This window comes from Urtica dioica, chromosome 3 (assembly GCF_054948205.1).
Source record: "Urtica dioica subsp. dioica isolate 48M chromosome 3, U.dioica_male_clone48M_v1_H2, whole genome shotgun sequence".
NCBI classification, from domain to species: Eukaryota; Viridiplantae; Streptophyta; class Magnoliopsida; order Rosales; family Urticaceae; genus Urtica; species Urtica dioica.
Genome location: NC_142758.1, coordinates 18,398,318 through 18,412,466, shown reverse-complemented (window position 1 = coordinate 18,412,466; position 14,149 = coordinate 18,398,318).

Below are 14,149 nucleotides of genomic sequence, written 5' to 3'. Positions count from 1 at the left end.
TTGTTCTTATCTTGTCTCTAGAAGTGCACTGGTCAATTCAGTACCTTCGGAAGATACCTAGAAGAACTATAGAGTTCCTAACTCTCAATGCCTCATAACCAGACATCATAGATTCTTCTAACAATCATACTGAGGTCAATAGTCCTTTGACCCTAAGATTGCGAATATATCGTTTTAAGCAAACTACGAAGAGTTTGTTCATGCAAATCTACATTTGTCTCTTCGTAAGTTGTTAAGTTTGTTTATGGACTAAAAGACTATGGTTTTATCATAAAGCTTCAGACAAGGAAGATTGAATGAACGTTTCAACTTTATTAATGAATGAATAGGCAATTACAAGCAAGAGTCTTCATGAGACTTTATTACATCAAATGTTCAAAATAAAGACTACAACTCTTCTTGTGGGTACCATTGACAAAAAACTCCCACTTGACTCAAAGAAAGTGTGTGTAGTCCTTTATGCCTAATCCCTCACGATGTTGGTCGAAGACCTTGTTCGCTAGGGCCTTGGTGAATGGATCTGCGAGGTTGTCCACCGTTGAGATCTTCTTCACTTCCACGTCTCCGCGCTGCACGATCTCTCGAATCAAATGGTATTTCCTCTCAATATGCTTAGAGCGCTTATGGCTTCTAGGTTCCTTTGAGTTAGCGACAGCCCCAATATTATCACAATAAAGGGTCATGGGCTCGTCGACGTTTGGAACAACTTCCAAATACTTAAGGAATTTCTTAAGCCATACAGCCTCTTTGGATGCTTCACAAGCAGCCACATATTCTGCCTCCATTGTGGAGTCAGCAATGCAAGATTGCTTAATACTCCTCCACACGACAGCTCCACCATTAAGGATGAACACAGATCTCGAAGTGGATTTCCTGGAATCCTTATCCGCTTGAAAATCGGAGTCGCTATATCCCGTCATAGTCAGGTCAGTACCTGAGTATGTAAGCATTAAGTTCCTAGTTCTTCGAAGATACTTAAGAACATGCTTAACAGCAATCCAGTGCTCGGGTCCAGGGTTGGATTGGAAACGACTAACTACGCCAACGGCGAAACATATATCAGGTCGGGTGCAAAGCATAGCATACATGAGGCTTCCTACGGCAGAGGCGTAAGGAATTTTCCTCATGTCTTCAATCTCTTGTGCAGTCTTGGGAGACTGGTCCTTAGAGAGTGAAACTCCATGCCTAAAGGGTGTTTGACCCCTCTTGCAGTCTTGCATCGAGAAGCGATCCATCACCTTATCAATATAAGATGCTTAAGAAAGCGACAGGGTCCGGTTTTTCCTATCTCGAAAGATTTGGATTCCCAGAATGTACGCGGCTTCTCCTAGATCCTTCATATCGAATTGCTTTGCCAGCCAGACATTAACCTCAGATAACTTACCCACGTCATTACCAATGAGTAGTATATCAACGACATATAGTACCAGAAACACAACTTTGCCTTCGTGTATTAACTTGTAAACACAAGGCTCATCTATTGACTGTTCAAAGCCGAAGCTCTTTACAGTTTCATCGAATCTAATATTCCATGACCTAGATGCTTGCTTTAGTCCATAAATGGATTTAAGCAACTCACAAACCTTGGTCTCTTGACCTTTATCCACGAAACCGTCTGGTTGAGCCATGTAAATGCGCTCGTCAAGATTGCCATTCAGAAAGGCTGTCTTGACATCCATTTGCCAGATCTCATAGTCGAGAGCTGCAGCTATGGATAGGAGTATGCGGATGGATTTAAGCATCGCGACTGGCGAGAAGGTTTCTTCATAGTCAATCCCTTCTTGTTGGGTATAACCCTTCGCCACAAGTCGTGCTTTGAACGTCTCAACGTTCCCATCAGGACCCCTTTTCTTCTTGTATATCCACTTACACCCTACGGGTTTAATCCCTTCAGGAAGGTCTACAAGTTTCCAGACTTTGTTGACATACATCGAGTGCATCTCAACTTTCATGGCGTCAAGCCAAAGGTTTGATTCAGAACAAGCCATTGCTTGGCTATAGGAAACAGGATCATCCATGTCGGAGACGGCTACAAGAGAGTCTCCATAAGACATGTACCTGTCAGGCTTTTGAGTAGCCCTCCCACTACGTCGAAGTACTACTTGACGAGATTCTGATGAGTTAGGTTGTGTTTCAGTTGGGGTAAGAACAGTTCTTACAGACGAGGTAGAAGCTTCCTCACCCAACTTTTCTTCAAGCACAATTTTGCTTCTAGGTTTCGCATCCTTCATAAAGTCCTCCTCAAGGAAACGAGCATTCGTGCTAACGAAAGTCTTATCGTCCTCGGGACTATAGAAAGTAAAACCTTTGGTTTCCTTCGGATATCCTACAAACAGGCACAATTCTGACCTACTAGCCAACTTGCTAGTCTTTTGCCTCAGCACGTGTGCAGGGCAACCCCAAATTCGGATGCGGCCAAGATTCACTTTACGGCCAGTCCATCGTTCATAAGGAGTACCAGGAACCGTCTTGGACGGAACTTGGTTCAGAATGTAGGCGGCTGTTTCGAGGGCATATCCCCAAAAGGAAAGCGGGAGTGATGAGTAACTCATCATTGATCTAACCATCTCCATAAGAGTTCGGTTTCTTCTCTTTGACACTCCGTTTTGTTGAGGTGTGCCAGGTGCGGTAAGCTGAGAAGCGATACCTTCTTCTTTAAGAAAGTCATCGAACTCTCCAGACATATACTCACCACCTCGATCAGATCGAAGGGTTTTGATCACTTTGCCAGTTTGCTTTTCCACTAAAGCCCTAAAGACCTTAAATACGTTAAAGGTCTCGGATTTGTGTTTAAGCAAATAGACAAACCCATATCTTGAGTAATCATCAGTGAAGGTAACGAAGTATTCGTATCCTCCACGTGCCTGTTGGTTGAGCGGACCACATACATCAGAATGTATTAGTTCCAGCAACTCAGTGGCTCTTCGACCCTTATCGGAGAAAGGTCGCTTAGTCATTTTTCCTTCTATGCAGGATTCACAAGTAGGTAGTGAACCTATTGCAGAGGCTTGGAGTGGACCATCCCTCACAAGTCTCTTAATCATATCTAGACTGATATGACCAAGTCTTAAGTGCCAGAGGTATGTTGATTTTGTTAGATCGGAGGATTCAGAAAGTTTGATCCTCTTTGGCTCCCTAATTAGATCGTTATCTATTTCGGTGTCTAAAAGAGAAGGTTTAGTGGGATAGATGTAGAAAAGAGCATTCTTCATACATGCATTAGTGACAAAAGAATTATCAGGAAACGAAATACGAATTCCATTCTTAATGAACTTTAAACAATAATCTTGCTCTAGAAGACGAGCAACGGATATTAAGTTCTTCCCAAAGGTAGGAACAAAATAAACATTATTCAAGTTTAAAGTGCGGTCTTCAAAAGACAGCGTCACGGATCCCACAGCCTTCGCAGACACCAGGCTCCCATCACCCCATTTGAAACAGAACTCGCCTTCCTCTAAGCTTTTGGTTTTCTTGAAACCATTCAAGGAACAACAAATATGGTTAGTAGCAGCGGAGTCAAGAATCCACGGTGATACATTATCAGCTACTAAGCATGCTTCGGTAACTAGTACAATACTATGTTCCTTTGCTTTGAGATAGGCGGGACAGTTCTCTTTATCGGCCTTGTGAGGTCTCTTCTAAGTTCCAGAGGCGGAGGCCTTTTGCTCAGTAGCATGTGCCTCTCCTTGATTCCTCTTTCTCTTAGTGAGACCTACAGCAGTGTGAAGTTCCTTCATAAGCTTGGTAACAGTGTACTCTAGCTTGTTTATGAAGTAGTTCATCTTGGAGGTATCAAGAGATGCGGGGAGAGTTTCTAAGATCATATCTATGATTTTCTTCTCATCAATCTCAGATCCTAGGATTTCCATTTTATTAAAAAAACTAATGATCAGTATCATGAAGTTTCCAACAGGAGTCCTAGCCTGCATATGACAGTTCATAAACTGTCGGACTGCTTGTAGCCTTGTTTGACGCCTTTGCCCTCCAAACATCTCAAGGAGATTGCAGAGCATGTCAGCGGCAGTCTCGAAGTCACGATGTTGCTCTTTCAGCATATTGTTCATAGATGCCAAGATATAGCACCTCACAATCTCATCGGATCGAAGCCAGGCCGCTATGGCGTCATTGTCCTCTTGAGTTGAATCATTATTCGTCAGAGGACGACATGGGGTGGTGAGTACCCATTTGTGCTTGTTAACGGTAGGTATTATGTCGAGGTTACGTTTCGAGTCTATGTAGTTTTCGTTTTCGAGTTTGATCGAGGAAAGAAAGATTGAGAGATGGTTGAGAGACATATTGCCTATATAAGTTGAAACAAGTTTATGATTAGTCTTTGGTTTAGGATTTAAGTTTCATTAAGACTTTTGTAAAATCCAAAGGTGTTATAAACCAAACGATAATTTACTCCCTCAAGAGAAGGCCGCAAAAAATCTCCATTTATAAGTAAATGACACATCATTAATGCTAAGCCAAGATGTCAATACATCTATTTTGACTAGCCACCTTGTAAATTGGTTTGATCACTCACATCCTTTCGCAGGGCCTCAAGGGAGGATACTAGGGATTGAGCCTAAGCGTGCAACCAACCACTTAGTCCAAAAGATCAGCTTTGAAAAACAATCCCCCAAGGGGAGGCCTTGCCATCATTGCATCACTCTCGGACGTAGCTCATTGAGCAATGATCGAAGCAATAACGCCATGGAGTACTCACATTTAAGTGAGGGTCGCAAGAGCGGCTCTTAGTCCCACGTTATTGCATCTTTCTCTAGTGTTGGGGATCGCGGGTTACAAACAACGAATATAACCCTCCCACTTAGTTTTTGGAGTTGGTTCATCGACTCTTATAAGTTCGGAAACAAATTTCCTAGTTAGAGAGCGACAGAGCGGACAACTAGAAGAGAATCCTAGATCGACATGTTCAGAGTAGTATTAGTGCATAAAGGCACAAGGGACATACTCGATCTTTTCCTATTTTCTATTTCGGGAAAGTGCGTGAGGGAAGTGTGAACTTCAACTCACTCGAACACTTGAAAGTTTGAGATTACACATCTTTTTATTTTTCGGCTTGTCTACAAGGAGACCTCCCACTCAAAATTTAAAGAGCATATAGATTTTGAACATATGTGATATAGATATAGTTTTGAAAACATTTTGAAAACTTATTTGATTTGGATGACAAAATATTTTCAAGTTTGAAAGTGAAAACGGTTTTTCAAAATTCAAACTAGTTTTGTAAAAATTCAATTTCAATTAATCTTTCAAAAATCAAAACTTTTAATCTTTACACATCATGTTTATAATCATATAAAAAAACATTTTTGCTCAAGAAAGTTTTCTCATTAGAGTTCTATAACTCATGGTAGTGGGGTTTGAAAATCCGGATTTCTAAAAAACTGGAGTTTCAGACAGTCGCGCACCTCGGAGTAAAATCGCCATATCTGGCGGCTCCGATGTCCTTTTGAGCAAAAACCGGTGGCATTGGACAGAGGACAGACAGAGCTTTAATTTGATTCAAGAATCATTAAATTTCTATTTCTGAGCAGAGAGTTATGCCACTTTTAATGCGGGTTTACTCCAGCTCAAAGAAAAAGAAATAACTTAAAACTTTGGTCCTACTTAGGTGCGAAAAAGAATCAAGTGTAACGGAACGTTTTAAGATGTTGTTTAAAGCTTTTATTTGTGTTTTATTAGCAAGGTAATAACAAGGCTTATAAAGAAATAACAACAAGCATAAAACGATTCAAGTAAAAATAAGAAACTAGCAAGGTAACAAAACTAGTCACAAAATTTTACTCGAAAATTCTCAAACCTTTAAAACACGTTTTTCAATATAAAAAATTAAAAACTTTTAGAACTGATTCTAATGTGCTTTAACATCATCCCAAACTCATAGAAAATCAACATGGTTTTTAATTTAAAGGTATGAGCAATAAATTAAAAAAAATCTAAGATTACAATTCTAACTTGTCACAAAATTAGTAAACTTTCGAAAACGATTTTCAAGCTCATAATTTAAAAACATGCACATGCATTCCTTTGACCATAGCTCTGATACCATTTGTTGGAATCGATCTAGGGTTTAAGAAAAAGTTTAACGCTTCGTTAAGCGGTGGAATTTTAAAAATTTTCTTTTTAAGTAAAACTAGTTATTACTAACCTAGACAAGAGCATGTACATGTAAATAAAAACTAATATGAGCTATTAAAGTTACTAACCTTTCTTGAAGCTTGAACCTTGTAGAAGCTTTTGGAAAGTTGCAACGCTCGTCTCCCCTCGCAGCACGTCTCTCTTTCTTTCCTCGGCACCTCGAGCAACCACGAAAGTTTCTATCACTAAATCACTCGAAAAGAAGGAATCAGTGAGTGGGCACTTTTAAACACTACGACTTGAGAACGAGTCTCGAAGTCGCAGAGCTAAACACTAGGTCGAGTGAGGACCTAGGTGCCAAGACAAGAAATAATCGAAAATAAACTAGAGAGAGAGAGAGGATTTTCGGCCAAGTTCTAGAGAGAGAGTCTCTCAAATCTCTTAAACTTGGATGAATGAATTGTGAGGAAATGAGGCCCCTATTTATAGGAGAGGTCTCACCTTCAATAAGGTAGTTTCCTCTTCTATAGAATATCACATATTCATGAGCAATTTCCTCTTTTTTCCCTTTGAGATACTCGGCCAAGCTAGGGCTTCTAGAAGCCTTGATTTGTTTCCTATTTTGTTCAAGGCTTGCCTTGTCTCTCAATGTGGCCGATTCCTTTGTGCATCCTTATGCAAATTTGTTTCCTCTTTTTCTTTTGGCAAGTATCTAAATACATTTATGCACAAAATAAACTCTCCTATTTCTCTATTAGGGTAGGCGCCCAAGTCTCTCTAGAAGGAGCTTCTAGAAGCTTCTTCATTTGTTCATGACAACATGAGAAAGGCCCATTAAGAATTTTCAATAAAATTCTCATGAAACGAAATTAATTCACAAGGCCCAATGATCAAGTCATGGCCGAGTGAAACATGTCACAAAATGACCTTGTCAAAAAATTTATTGACATTCATTTCATCCTTTGTCTCAAAAGACAAAAATACCCTTTTAACTATTTTCGTTCTTGTTTTGGCTTAGCTTCCAGTTTAACTATTCCTATCGATGTGATTCGTGACAGTGACCTCATGGACCCAAATGAACAAAGCTTTAGCTAAACACTTGGACTCAAAAGTTCACAAACCTTTTCCAAGTTTAGCTTAATGCCAACTGACTCCACTAAAGAGCTGACACTGAAAATCTCTCGGTTCAAATGAATTTATTTTCTACTCAAGAATTCGACCTAATTATGATGAGCGGATCCACTGAATATTATCTATGTTTACCCTTCATGAATGTCATCAGCTAGTCGGGATTTACTAAATTACCATTTTACCCTTCTAGCTGTTATTTCCTCAACTCCTTTGTCGCTTGTGAATAAGTTAGAAACAATGTATTGACGAGGAGCTAACAAGTCACATTGTTTCATCCAAAAGAGTCAAGACTCAATTTGGACACTGGCCAGTTCATTTATTCACACTCCAAGGAACAAAGCATGAGGTGACATACATTGCATTTCAGCAATCTTGTACATGAATTCCATATCTATGAGAACTTCACAAAGTTACTCATGACAGACTCACAACTTAGTACTTCACCAATAGGCCTTGTTCGGAATCACATAGTGAGTCCGAACTTTGACTTTCTCAAATGAGAATACTAAGGTGTGAAATGGCATGTCTCATTTCAGGATTAAGGTAAGCATGATGCAATTCATACATAGTGACTTCGAGACATAAGAGGTTAAATGGTTTGTTCTTATCTTGTCTCTAGAAGTGCACTGGTCAATTCAGTACCTTCGGAAGATACCTAGAAGAACTATAGAGTTCCTAACTCTCAATGCCTCATAACCAGACATCATAGATTCTTCTAACAATCATACTGAGGTCAATAGTCCTTTGACCCTAAGATTGCGAATATATCGTTTTAAGCAAACTACGAAGAGTTTGTTCATGCAAATCTACATTTGTCTCTTCGTAAGTTGTTAAGTTTGTTTATGGACTAAAAGACTATGGTTTTATCATAAAGCTTCAGACAAGGAAGATTGAATGAACGTTTCAACTTTATTAATGAATGAATAGGCAATTACAAGCAAGAGTCTTCATGAGACTTTATTACATCAAATGTTCAAAATAAAGACTACAACTCTTCTTGTGGGCACCATTGACAACAGGCCTAACCCGGCGCAACCTACATTCAGACGCTCCAGGGCGCGAACGCCGAAAAGACACCGGCCTAAGCCCGGCACGATCTATGTTCAGACGCCCCAGGTCGCGAACGCCAAAAAGACGTCGGCACAGCCGGCACACCATATATGCTCGGTCGCTCAAACAGCACGAGCTCCAAAGACGCTGGCCTAACCCGGCGCGATCCACGTCCGGTTGCTCCAGGGCACGAACTAAAAAGACACCGGCCCAACCCGTCGCAACATGCACATCCAGTCGCCGAAGGCACGGACACAGATCCCTCGGGGACTACCCGATGCAACCTCTTCGATCGCCGAGTGGCACGAAGTGAAGTCGCTGGGCCACAACCACATTAGGCACACTGAATCGTCGGGCTAACCCGACAGGCCGATATTACCGTTCGGCGCGGATCGGCCCATCGCCTAACTGGGCACAAACACCCCCTCACCCCGGACGTTAAACGACGATGAGTCGTAATGACAAAACGAGCGGAGGACGAATCCTAGCTAAGGATGCAAAACCTGCCAAAACTATTGGTAAGGATACAAGCCCTTCGGGCCACGTTAGCCCACAAAGACGGCACATGCCAGCGAAACTGCTCAAAAATGAGATAAGCATTCAACATGAAAGCGACAAAGTATCTCATAAATAAAAAGAGCCACTGCTCTAAATCCAATGAACACGTGCTGAATAATAAAAAAAGGTGCGTATGAAATAAATAAAATCCTGAAAAAAGGAAAAGAAAGCAAAGCCCTAAACATATGCGCTATAAAGAAGTCACATGGTTCACACAGCACCCTCATCTAGTAGGGGAAACAAGGTGTCGAAGAAGTCAAAAGTGACCCCCCGGGCCTCGTTCTCGGTTGCGGTCGCATCTCGACATTCCACCGCTCTGGCACGATGGGCCTCCTCGGTCCCTATGTCGTAGTCATCCTGCAAGCCGGACGCTCTGCGCTTCGCTTCAGCAAGCTGGGACGTGAGACGAGCGTTCTCCTCCGCCAGAGAGTTGCGCTCGCGCTCCGCTCGAACACGCACCGCTTCGCTCGAAGTGAGTTGGCGGTGCGACGTCTCCAAGGCATCGGATCGGGCATCCAGCTGCCTCCGGAGGTCGGTAACCTCAGTGCAAAAAATTTCCGCTTATCGGGACGCCACCTCGCAATCTCGCCGTTCTTCAGTCAGCTCCCCCGCCATCTTGGCCACGGACATTTGGGCCCCATTGCGCTGATCCCGTAGGATTTGGAGTTCCACCTTTGCCTCGCGAAGCTGGTCTCGAAGCGTCTCGGTCTCCGGCCCCGGGCGTGAACTTCGCTCGACCTGAGCCAGCCCAGCCCTCGTCCGAGCAAGCTCCTCCTGGGCAGCCCCTAAGCGCCGGATGAAGTCGTGCAAAATCTTGTCACTCCGCACGACCCTCACATACGCATGCGACGACAAAAAGCAACGATTAAAACTAAACCTATGCCTACGACAGAATGAATAGAAATACTGACCCTCTGAGCGTCGGTAACCCCCGCCTGAAAGAAGGCAATGTCGCTCTTCGACACTACGCCCTTCCACCCGGACAGTGGGGACTCTTCGAGATGACGGAAGCAGTCACCTCGAGCCTCTATCGCCTCCAGCTCCACGGCCGAATTCACCCTCTTGGGTTCGGAACGCTCGTCAGGAGTTGCTGATATCGAAGCCCTCTTCATAGAGGTGCGGGGCTCCGGTTCAGCTGGACCGGCAGTCTCAACACGCTCTCCCCACGCCTTGCGATCAGCGACCCTAGAGCAAATCTCCGCCATTGACTCAGGGTCCCGAGAAGCGGAAGCCAGTCTCCAAGCTCGCCTCTTTACAGCTACACAAGGCAAAGCAGTAAAGGTCAAGTTCCTGTCAAACAAAAAATTTATAAAACCGTAAAATTACCTCGAGAAGCCACGGGACTCGGGGGCCTGCTCGCCCGGCGCGCCTCCTCGGTGCCCGGAGCAAAGGGCGGGAACCACCCGGTAAGCGCCATCAGCTCGGGAGAACGGAACAGCTCGCCAGCCTTGCGGGCTTCTGACATCCCCGATATCTCTCTCACAATGGGGAGCTCCGCTGCCCCCTCATCCGCTGGGAAGTCGGCCAAACGACCAAAGCGAAGGGGCGCCTCACCATAGGCATCTGATGAGACCCACACCCACGCCCGACGGCTAGGCGGGTCACTTTCCTCGACCAACCTCACGTTGCCTCGGGCACGGGCCATGTGAAACCCCGGCTGCCCTAGCGCCGGGAAGACAGCAACCAGATTGCGGAAGTCATCCACGGTCATGGCACGCTGCGTCTGGCAATGCCACTCCATGAAGAATGTAGCCAATAGGCAATTGAACGCCGGGCTCATTTGACACGCATGGACCCCTAGCCGGGTCAGAATCTGCTGGACGATCGTCGGGAACGGGAGGCGCAACCCGCAGACAAGGCTCCCGATCGTCACGGCTGCATACCCGTCCCTCGGATGAGAGGGCCTGTCCTCGGGGGCAAGTCTCATTAGCCTCACCGAGGGAGGGATGTTCTACGTCTCCCAGAGCGTGCTAAAGACTCGGGAAGAGAGCGTGCTCGCAGCATCGATCCCCCTGCAGTCTAGGCCGACGGGGGCAACAAAGTTGCCTACTCCGTACATGCGAATCCTTTCCAGAGACCTGGCATAGGTGTAGCCCAAGGCCTCCGCGGACTCGAAAGCCGACCAGGCCGTCTCCAACACTTTTCTGTTACGTTTCTCCTTCCCCCTCGCATGAGGAGCCTCCAAATCCTCTTCAGGGCCTTCTGAGCCCGACCCTAGGGGGTCGTCGGAGTAAATCTAGTCCAAAAAATATTCGGACGGCACTATCGCAAGCTCAACACCCAGGGCATCTAAGTTAGACGCCCGGGGAAGCCCAGCACACACCGTCGCTTCACCTCGCTACGCAAGCGAGGGGGCGTCAAAGAACGCCTCGCGGGAAACAAGGTTGATCACCAGCCGCGACGAATGCGAGTCCTTGGACCCTTCGTCCTCCCCTTCGGGGCCGCACCAGGTAGGTAGGCCACTCCCGGGCCCCGCCAGCTCGGCTACCGCCGCGGCGTCAGTCTCCAACTCTGCGAGCCATTTGTCGGCCGCACCAGAGTCTTCCTCAACAAAAATGGGAATCATGTCGAGTTCCTCAAAAGGACCCTTGGCCGCCTCCCCCCCCCCCCAAATCTTGGAGAGGCCAGGAAGAGTCAACCTTGGAATCGTCAACATGGGAAAAAAGCTCACTCCCCAATGAAAAAGGGTGAAAAAGTCGGCTGCCTAGAGGGAAATTTCAAACTCAAAGGAATTTTCCAATTTCCCAAAAGGCTGCCAGGTGTGAACAGAGAGGGAGGGGGCTCTACTATTTATAGGAGAGGAAGGAGCAAACCCTGCTCCTATCCCCCCCCACCCCCACTATGCGCACGACACAAGGCCCGGCCTGCATGCCGGCCTCGCACGCGCTAGTCCACTGGCGACAGGACCGTGCGCGGGCCTTGTTGCCCAGTTGGCCCGGTCCGACCCCCCTGGGTCCGGCCACTAAAAAAAATGTGTGTGTATGTGCGTTCACACACGACCAAAGGTAAATAACTTCAGCGGACTCGAAAGCCGACCAGGCCGTCTCCAGCACTTTTCTGTTACGTTTCTCCTTCCCCCTCGCATGAGGAGCCTCCAAATCCTCTTCAGGGTCTTCTGAGCCCGACCCTTGGGGGTCGTCGGAGTAAATCTAGTCCAGAAAATATTCGGACGGCACTATCGCAAGCTCAACACCCCGGGCATCTAAGTTAGACGCCCGGCGAAGTCCAGCACACATCGTCGCTTCACCTCGCTACGCAAGCGAGGGGGCGTCAAAGAACGCCTCGCGGGAAACAAGGTTGATCACCAGCCGCGACGAACGCGAGTCCTTGGACCCTTCGTCCTTCCCTTCGGGGCCGCACTTTGTAGGTAGGCCACTCCCGGGCCCCGCCAGCTCGGCTACCGCCGCGGCGTCAGTCTCCAACTCTGCGAGCCATTTGTCGGCCGCACCAGAGTCTTCCTCAACAAAAATGGGATTCATGTCGAGTTCCTCAAAGGGACCCTTGGCCGCCACCCCCCCCCCCCCAAATCTTGGAGAGGCCAGGAAGAGTCAACCTTGGGATCGTTAACGTGGGAAAAAAGCTCACTCCCCATTGAAAAAGGGTGAAAAAGTCGACTGCCCAGAGGGAAATTTCAAACTCATAGGAATTTTCCAATTTCCCAAAAGGCTGCCAGGTGTGAACAGAGAGGGAGGGGGCTCTACTATTTATAGGAGAGGAAGGAGCAAACCCTGCTCCTTTCCCCCCCCCCCCCCCCCCCTGCGCGCGCGACACAAGGCCCGGCTCGCATGCCGGCCTCGCACGCGCTAGTCGGCCGGCGTCAGGACCGCGCGCGAGCCTTGTTGCCCAGTTGGCCCGGTCCGACCCCCCAGGATCCGGCCAACAAAAAAAATGTGTGTGTATGTGCGTTCACACACGACCAAAGGTAAATAACCTCAACGCCCTCTCCTTTTCTAAAGTTCACGACTTGCGTCCCGCAAGCCGTAAACTTGGGGGGCTAATGTTACCGTCATTTTCGGGACACTGGAAATTCAAAAACGATTCAAGGCCGGACGGGCTTCCACGGCCGGAAAGCCCAACGGGCTCCGGCCCACTAGGCTTGAGTGCCCCGACGGACCCACAGCCCGATGGGCCTGCGCGCGCACCAGCCTACCCGCGTGCCCCCGGTCCAGTGGGCCTGAGCGCGCGCCCTAGCGCGCCTAGCCCGCGCACGACCTGCGTAACGGCCCGCGCGCGCTCCCGCGCCTCGGCCATCCCGGCCCGCCCGCGCTCTTGCGCCTAGAGCGCTCCTGCTGCCTCGGCCGGGTACCCCTGCTGCCCCGGCCGAGCGCCCCTGCCGCCTCGGCCGGAGGCTCTTGCTCCCCTAGCCGAGAGCCCAGCTACCTCGGCCGGCCACCCAGTGGGCCTTGAGGGGGCCGGCCCAAGGCCTCCTCCAAATGCTATAAATACCCCCCCCCCCCCCCCCCCTTAGGGGGAGGGAAAGGCATGTTGATTCAGCCCCACAATTCTTCAAACAACACTTCTCTCACTCGAGAACTCTCTCCTCTCTCGTGCTCTTGTGACATTCCAAGTGTTGTCAATGGTGCCCACAAGAAGAGTAGTAGTGTCTATTTATGTACATTTGATGTCATATAGTCTTACGAAGACTCTTGCTTGTAATTGCTTATTCATTAATAAAAAGTTGAAACGTTCATTCAATCTTCCTTGTCTGAAGCTTTATGATAAAACCCTGGTCTTTTAGTCCATAAACAAACCTAACAACTTACGAAGAGACAAATGTAGATTTGCATGAACAAACTCTTCGTAGTTTGCTTAAAACGATATATTCGCAATCTTAGGGTCAAAGGACTATTGACCTTAGTATGATTGTTAGAAGAATCTATGATGTCTGGTTATGAGGCATTGAGAGTTGGGGACTCTATAGTTCTTCTAGGTATCTTCCGAAGGTACTGAATTGACCAGTGCACTTCTAGAGACAATATAAGAACAAACCATTTAACCTCTTATGTCTCGAAGTCACTATGTATGAATTGCATCATGCTTACCTTAATCCTGAAATGAGACATGCCATTTCACACCTTAGTATTCTCATTTGAGAAAGTCAAAGTTCGGACTCACTATGTTATTCCGAACAAGGCCTATTGGTGAAGTACTAAGTTGTGGGTATGTCATGAGTAACTTTGTGAAGTTCTCATAGATATGGAATTCATGTACAAGATTGCTGAAATGCAATGTATGTCACCTCATGCTTTGTTCCTTGGAGTGTGAATAAATGAACTGGCCAGTGTCCAAATTGAGTCCTGATTGTTTTGGATGAAACAATGTG